Source organism: Oncorhynchus tshawytscha, unplaced genomic scaffold (assembly GCF_018296145.1).
Source record: "Oncorhynchus tshawytscha isolate Ot180627B unplaced genomic scaffold, Otsh_v2.0 Un_contig_16272_pilon_pilon, whole genome shotgun sequence".
Classification (NCBI taxonomy): domain Eukaryota; kingdom Metazoa; phylum Chordata; class Actinopteri; order Salmoniformes; family Salmonidae; genus Oncorhynchus; species Oncorhynchus tshawytscha.
Window position 1 is genome coordinate 25,001 of NW_024607966.1, and position 8,427 is coordinate 33,427.

Below are 8,427 nucleotides of genomic sequence, written 5' to 3' on the forward strand. Positions count from 1 at the left end.
TATCTCCTGGGTCCTCAACACATTAGACATGATTCCTTATATATCTCCTGGGTTCTCTACACATTAGACATGAATCCTTATATATCTCCTGGCTCCTCTACACAGACATGAATCCTTATATATCTCCTGGGTCCTCTACACAGACATGATTCCTTATATATCTCCTGGGTCCTCAACACATTAGACATGAATCCTTATATATCTCCTGGGTCCTCTACACAGTAGACATGATTCCTTATATATCTCCTGGGTTCTCTACACATTAGACATGATTCCTTATATATCTCCTGGCTCCTCTACACATTAGACATGATTCCTTATATATCTCCTGGGTTCTCTACACATTAGACATGATTCCTTATATATCTCCTGGGTCCTCTACACATTAGACATGAATCCTTATATATCTCCTGGGTCCTCTACACAGTAGACATGATTCCTTATATATCTCCTGGGTTCTCTACACATCAGACATGATTCCTTATATATCTCCTGGCTCCTCTACACATCAGACATGATTCCTTATATATCTCCTGGGTTCTCTACACATCAGACATGATTCCTTATATATCTCCTGGCTCCTCTACACAGACATGATTCCTTATATATCTCCTGGCTCCTCTACACATCAGACATGATTCCTTATATATCTCCTGGCTCCTCTACACATCAGACATGATTCCTTATATATCTCCTGGCTCCTCTACACATTAGACATGAATCCTTATATATCTCCTGGGTTCTCTACACATTAGACATGATTCCTTATATATCTCCTGGGTTCTCTACACATTAGACATGATTCCTTATATATCTCCTGGGTTCTCTACACATCAGACATGATTCCTTATATATCTCCTGGGTTCTCTACACATCAGACATGATTCCTTATATATCTCCTGGGTTCTCTACACATCAGACATGATTCCTTATATATCTCCTGGGTTCTCTACACATTAGACATGATTCCTTATATATCTCCTGGCTCCTCTACACATCAGACATGATTCCTTATATATCTCCTGGCTCCTCTACACATTAGACATGAATCCTTATATATCTCCTGGCTCCTCTACACATCAGACATGATTCCTTATATATCTCCTGTCTCCTCTACACATTAGACATGATTCCTTATATATCTCCTGTCTCCTCTACACATTAGACATGATTCCTTATATATCTCCTGGGTTCTCTACACATTAGACATGATTCCTTATATATCTCCTGGGTTCTCTACACATCAGACATGACTCCTTATATATCTCCTGGGTTCTCTACACATCAGACATGTTTCCCTGTTCTGGACTACTGTAGATGCAGCACAACATTACAGACTCCAACGAGAGAACCCCACCAATTGTTAACTTTCTGATTTTTTTTTAATGTGAAAGTGAGACATTTTTCTTCCTTTCTAAGTAATGTTGCATTGAAAAACTTTAACCTTCGGCTCAAAGTACCCAATTACATTTCAACAAGCTAAGCATCTCTCTCTCCCTCTTCTTTCTCTCTCTCTCAGAGCTCAGTGTCTCCTTTCGTTCAGTTCCCAGCAGCCCCTGAGTGACAGCTCCTCTCAGGACCCCAGGAATCGAGTCGGACAACAGATCTGCACTCCTCATGAACCCGCCTCCCTGAACAGAACAGAATCGAATATAGAATGAATAAATGCATTAGTGCTGAGTCCCAAATGGCACCATATTCCCTACACATAGTGCACTAGGTTTGACCAGAGCCCTAAATGTAGTGCACTGTGTAGGGAACGAGGTGCCATTTGGATCGCATCCATAGAGTTGATACGGAGTTCATTGAGCCTCGACCATATGGTTCTCTCTCTCTCTGCCGCCTGTCTCTGTCATAAACAATGTAAAGGTCATTGGGATTCAACAGTCTGTCTCGATACCGTAGGCTATTCTGATTTCTTATTCAAACTGCTGTTCTGGAGCATCGGAGAGAAACTAGAAAGTGTAAAATGTGAGACGTTTTTTTGTGGGAAATGTGACAAACAATAATTTCAATGTTTCACATGAATGAACACACACACACACACACACACACACACACACACACAGTCACACACGCACACGCACACACACACACAGTCACACACGCACACACACAGACACAGACACGCACGCACACGCACACACAAACGCACACACACACACACACACTCACATGCGCACACACACACACACACACACACTGCCTTCTTGTCCTCATTCCCAGATACCTTTTCCATTTTACAGTCAGATTATTATGTCGCATCGTTGTCTCACCTCTGACCTGAAAGGGTTTTTAAATATGACAGATTGTCATGCTGCTTCCCGCTGGGTTACAGACAGTATGAGTCGTGGTCAAAAGTAATGCACTATATAGGGACGTAACGTGTCCATCTCCTGTCCTCTTCTTGTCTTCCCCAGGGGACCAGTAAGCAGTATGTCCCGGGGCCTGTGCAGGGAAACACCCAATTTCATTGTTTTACAATCTCTGGTATGCACATTTTACCTTTATTTAAGGGGGGTCCTCTTTTACAGAACATATTTTCCGTGGTCTTTTCCACCTGGAGTATTGACCTGACTGTAGTACATACCATGTATTGATTATGTAAACAGCAGAGCAGATCCTTGAGTCAGTACATTTCCACAGTATGGGATGACGGTCACTGCAGTTCAATCAAAGTGGCACGTGTTTCCATTGTCAGAGCGTCTACAGTATGTCTGGAAGTGCGTCCCAAATCGCACCCTATTCTGTAGGGTACTGTAGTTCACTGCTTTTGACCAGAGCCCTATGGGTCCTGGTCAAACGTAAAGCAGCATAAAGAGAATAGAATACCATTAGGGACTCAGCCCTGGGGTTCTGGACCGGCCAGCTCTCTACATAAAGGGACTCAGCCCTGGGGATCTGGAACAGCCAGCTCTCTACATAAAGGGTCTCAGCCCTGGGGATCTGGAACAGCCAGCTCTCTACATAAAGGGACTCAGCCCTGGGGATCTGGAACGGCCAGCTCTCTACATAAAGGGTCTCAGCCCTGGGGTTCTGGAACGGCCAGCTCTCTACATAAAGGGACTCAGCCCTGGGGATCTGGAACGGTCAGCTCTCTCACACTCTCAACCCTTACTTCCAAATAACAAGCCTGGTGAAGACGGGTAATCACGATGAACTGTGGCCTTATCATTAGGTCTGAACACTATGGTCACTTAGCTCCACAACACAACCCTGGTATTTGTCCTCCATCTTGTAATTAGCTGGCCGGACCTGGGTTCAAGGGTCAGGGCCTCTGTGTAGCCCTCGGTGTGAGTTTGCAGCATGCATGAATTACACCTCTTAGTTGAAGTGGATGGTATGAAGAAACAGAGCTGTCTGTCAGTGTGTTCAGCTTACTGTTAGTAGTGAGTCTGTGGTCAGGTTAGTGTAATTAGTGAGTCTGTCAGTGTGTTCAGCTTACTGTTAGTAGTGAGTCTGTGGTCAGGTTAGTGTAACTAGTGAGTCTGTCAGTGTGTTCAGCTTACTGTTAGTAGTGAGTCTGTGGTCAGGTTAGTGTAACTAGTGAGTCTGTCAGTGTGTTCAGCTTACTGTTAGTAGTGAGTCTGTGGTCAGGTTAGTGTAACTAGTGAGTCTGTGGTCAGGTTAGTGTAACTAGTGAGTCTGTGGTCAGGTTAGTGTAACTAGTGAGTCTGTTAGTGTGTTCAGCTTACTGTTAGTAGTGAGTCTGTGGTCAGGTTAGTGTAACTAGTGAGTCTGTTAGTGTGTTCAGCTTATTGTTAGTAGTGAGTCTGTGGTCAGGTTAGTGTAACTAGTGAGTCTGTGGTCAGGTTAGTGTAACTAGTGAGTCTGTTAGTGTGTTCAGCTTACTGTTAGTGGTTAGTCTGTGGTCAGGTTAGTGTAACTAGTGAGTCTGTGGTCAGGTTAGTGTAACTAGTGAGTCTGTGTTCAGCTTACTGTTAGTAGTGAGTCTGTGGTCAGGTTAGTGTAACTAGTGAGTCTGTCAGTGTGGGTTAGTGTAACTAGTGAGTCTGTCAGTGTGGTCAGGTTAATGTAACTAGCTAGTCTGTGGTCAGGTTAGTGTAACTAGTGAGTCTGTGGTCAGGTTAGTGTAACTAGTGAGTCTGTGGTCAGGTTAGTGTAACTAGTGGGTCTGTGGTCAGGTTAGTGTAACTAGTGAGTCTGTGGTCAGGTTAGTGTAACTAGTGAGTCTGTGGTCAGGTTAGTGTAACTAGTGAGTCTGTGGTCAGGTTAGTGTAACTAGTGAGTCTGTGGTCAGGTTAGTGTAACTAGTGAGTCTGTGGTCAGGTTAGTGTAACTAGTGAGTCTGTGGTCAGGTTAGTGTAACTAGTGAGTCTGTGGTCAGGTTAGTGTAACTAGTGAGTCTGTGGTCAGGTTAGTGTAACTAGTGAGTCTGTGGTCAGGTTAGTGTAACTAGTGGGTCTGTGGTCAGGTTAGTGTAACTAGTGAGTCTGTCAGTGTGGTCAGGTTAATGTAACTAGCTAGTCTGTGGTCAGGTTAGTGTAACTAGTGAGTCTGTGGTCAGGTTAGTGTAACTAGTGAGTCTGTGGTCAGGTTAGTGTAACTAGCTAGTCTGTGGTCAGGTTAATGTAACTAGCTAGTCTGTGGTCAGGTTAGTGTAACTAGCTAGTCTGTGGTCAGGTTAATGTAACTAGTGAGTCTGTGGTCAGGTTAATGTAACTAGTGACTCTGTGGTCAGGTTAGTGTAACTAGCTAGTCTGTGGTCAGGTTAATGTAACTAGTGAGTCTGTGGTCAGGTTAATGTAACTAGTGAGTCTGTTAGTGTGTTCAGCTTACTGTTAGTAGTTAGTCTGTGGTCAGGTTAGTGTAACTAGTGAGTCTGTGGTCAGGTTAGTGTAACTAGTGAGTCTGTGGTCAGGTTAGTGTAACTAGTGGGTCTGTGGTCAGGTTAGTGTAACTAGTGAGTCTGTCAGTGTGGTCAGGTTAATGTAACTAGCTAGTCTGTGGTCAGGTTAATGTAACTAGTGAGTCTGTGGTCAGGTTAGTGTAACTAGTGAGTCTGTGGTCAGGTTAGTGTAACTAGCTAGTCTGTGGTCAGGTTAATGTAACTAGTGACTCTGTGGTCAGGTTAGTGTAACTAGCTAGTCTGTGGTCAGGTTAGTGTAACTAGCTAGTCTGTGGTCAGGTTAATGTAACTAGTGACTCTGTGGTCAGGTTAGTGTAACTAGCTAGTATGTGGTCAGGTTAGTGTAACTAGCTAGTCTGTGGTCAGGTTAATGTAACTAGTGACTCTGTGGTCAGGTTAGTGTAACTAGCTAGTCTGTGGTCAGGTTAGTGTAACTAGCTAGTCTGTGGTCAGGTTAGTGTAACTAGCTAGTCTGTGTTCAGGTTACTGTTAGTAGTTAGTCTGTGGTCAGGTTAGTGTAACTAGTGAGTCTGTGGTCAGGTTAGTGTAACTAGTTAGTCTGTGGTCAGGTTAGTGTAACTAGTTAGTCTGTGGTCAGGTTAGTGTAACTAGTGAGTCTGTGGTCAGGTTAGTGTAACTAGTGAGTCTGTGGTCAGATTAGTGTAACTAGTGAGTCTGTGGTCAGGTTAGTGTAACTAGTTAGTCTGTGGTCAGGATAGTGTAACTAGTGAGTCTGTCAGTGTGTTCAGGTTAGTGTAACTAGTTATTCTGTGGTCAGATTAGTGTAACTAGTGAGTCTGTGGTCAGGTTAGTGTAACTAGTTAGTCTGTTAGTGTGGTCAGGTTAGTGTAACTAGTGAGTCTGTGGTCAGGTTAGTGTAACTAGTTAGTCTGTTAGTGTGGTCAGGTTAGTGTAACTAGTGAGTCTGTGGTCAGGTTAGTGTAACTAGTGAGTCTGTGGTCAGGTTAGTGTAACTAGTTCGTCTGTGGTCAGATTAGTGCAACTAGTGAGTCTGTCAGTGTGTTCAGGTTAGTGTAACTAGTGAATCTGTCAGTGTGTTCAGGTTAGTGTAACTAGTGAGTCTGTCAGTGTGTTCAGGTTAGTGTAACTAGTGAATCTGTGGTCAGGTTAGTGTAACTAGTGAGTCTGTGGTCAGGTTAGTGTAACTAGCTAGTCTGTGTTCAGGTTAATGTAACTAGTGACTCTGTGGTCAGGTTAGTGTAACTAGCTAGTCTGTGGTCAGGTTAGTGTAACTAGCTAGTCTGTGGTCAGGTTAATGTAACTAGTGACTCTGTGGTCAGGTTAGTGTAACTAGCTAGTCTGTGGTCAGGTTAGTGTAACTAGTGACTCTGTGGTCAGGTTAGTGTAACTAGCTAGTCTGTGGTAAGGTTAGTGTAACTAGCTAGTCTGTGGTCAGGTTAATGTAACTAGTGACTCTGTGGTCAGGTTAGTGTAACTAGTGAGTCTGTGGTCAGGTTAGTGTAACTAGTGAGTCTGTGGTCAGATTAGTGTAACTAGTGAGTCTGTGGTCAGGTTAGTGTAACTAGTTAGTCTGTGGTCAGGATAGTGTAACTAGTGAGTCTGTCAGTGTGTTCAGGTTAGTGTAACTAGTTATTCTGTGGTCAGATTAGTGTAACTAGTGAGTCTGTGGTCAGGTTAGTGTAACTAGTTAGTCTGTTAGTGTGGTCAGGTTAGTGTAACTAGTGAGTCTGTGGTCAGGTTAGTGTAACTAGTTAGTCTGTTAGTGTGGTCAGGTTAGTGTAACTAGTGAGTCTGTGGTCAGGTTAGTGTAACTAGTGAGTCTGTGGTCAGGTTAGTGTAACTAGTTCGTCTGTGGTCAGATTAGTGTAACTAGTGAGTCTGTCAGTGTGTTCAGGTTAGTGTAACTAGTGAATCTGTCAGTGTGTTCAGGTTAGTGTAACTAGTGAGTCTGTCAGTGTGTTCAGGTTAGTGTAACTAGTGAATCTGTGGTCAGGTTAGTGTAACTAGTGAGTCTGTGGTCAGGTTAGTGTAACTAGCTAGTCTGTGTTCAGGTTAATGTAACTAGTGACTCTGTGGTCAGGTTAGTGTAACTAGCTAGTCTGTGGTCAGGTTAGTGTAACTAGCTAGTCTGTGGTCAGGTTAATGTAACTAGTGACTCTGTGGTCAGGTTAGTGTAACTAGCTAGTCTGTGGTCAGGTTAGTGTAACTAGTGACTATGTGGTCAGGTTAGTGTAACTAGCTAGTCTGTGGTAAGATTAGTGTAACTAGCTAGTCTGTGGTCAGGTTAATGTAACTAGTGACTCTGTGGTCAGGTTAGTGTAACTAGCTAGTCTGTGGTCAGGTTAGTGTAACTAGCTAGTCTGTGGTCAGGTTAATGTAACTAGTGACTCTGTGGTCAGGTTAGTGTAACTAGTTCGTCTGTGGTCAGATTAGTGTAACTAGTGAGTCTGTCAGTGTGTTCAGGTTAGTGTAACTAGTGAATCTGTCAGTGTGTTCAGGTTAGTGTAACTAGTGAGTCTGTCCGTGTGGTCAGGTTAGTGTAACTAGTGAGTCTGTCCGTGTGGTCAGGTTAGTGTAACTAGTGAGTCTGTCCGTGTGGTCAGGTTAGTGTAACTAGTGAGTCTGTCCGTGTGGTCAGGTTAGTGTAACTAGTGAGGTATATCTACAGGGAGGAGGCAGCCAGAACCTACAAAGGAAGCTCTCTGAAGTTGACACTTTACTGACGTCTATTGAAGAGGAGGAGGTGAATGTGTTTCAACAGGAAGACTTGGTGCTGTAGAATGCAGCTGTGTAGACAAAGCTCCTGTCCAGAAACAACAACAAATAATAGACATACTTTTTGGTCATGTCATTTATATATACATACATTGTCATTTTAGTTTTGGGGCAAAACATATTGTATAATCACCAGGAATTCATTACATTTGTTTAATTAGTTTCATTTAGAGAAATCTGTTCCCAAGTATTCCCACAAATCAAAAAAAAGACGTGATGGTGTCTCAATGTCAACAAGGTAGGAAATAATTGTTCTTCTCAAATATAATCTCTTTTTGGTCTTTGTTGTCAATTTACAGTGTATACATTATTATAATTATAGGGAGGGGGTGTGCTGTGGGATTGTTTAAAATACTCTTTGAAGAGGTGGGGTGGGGGGGTTCAGATGTTTTCAGAAGATGGGCAGGGACTCCGCTGTCCAAGCTTCAGGAGGAAGCTGGTTCCATCATTGGGGTGCCAGGTCAGAGAAGAGCTTGGACTGGGTTGAGAGGGAGATGCCCTCCCATGGGGGTGGGATGGCCATGAGACCTGAGGTGGTTGGAGTGTAGGGACCTCATATAGATATAGAAAGGATAGGAGAGTTATTCGCAATATTGAAGAGACCAAACTGCTGGGTGTGTCACCCTAGATAGCAACTAGCAAGCCACTGTATCATGGTCAAAACATATAGACTCAGTGGTTACTGAAATGGGAAGAGGTCTGTCCACGATAAGGCGTTGCTCTGCTTTCTTCACATCTCAGTCAACCAGACAAGTCCTACAGGCCCAAGCTTAGACGCTCCTGGACTACTGTCCAGTTGT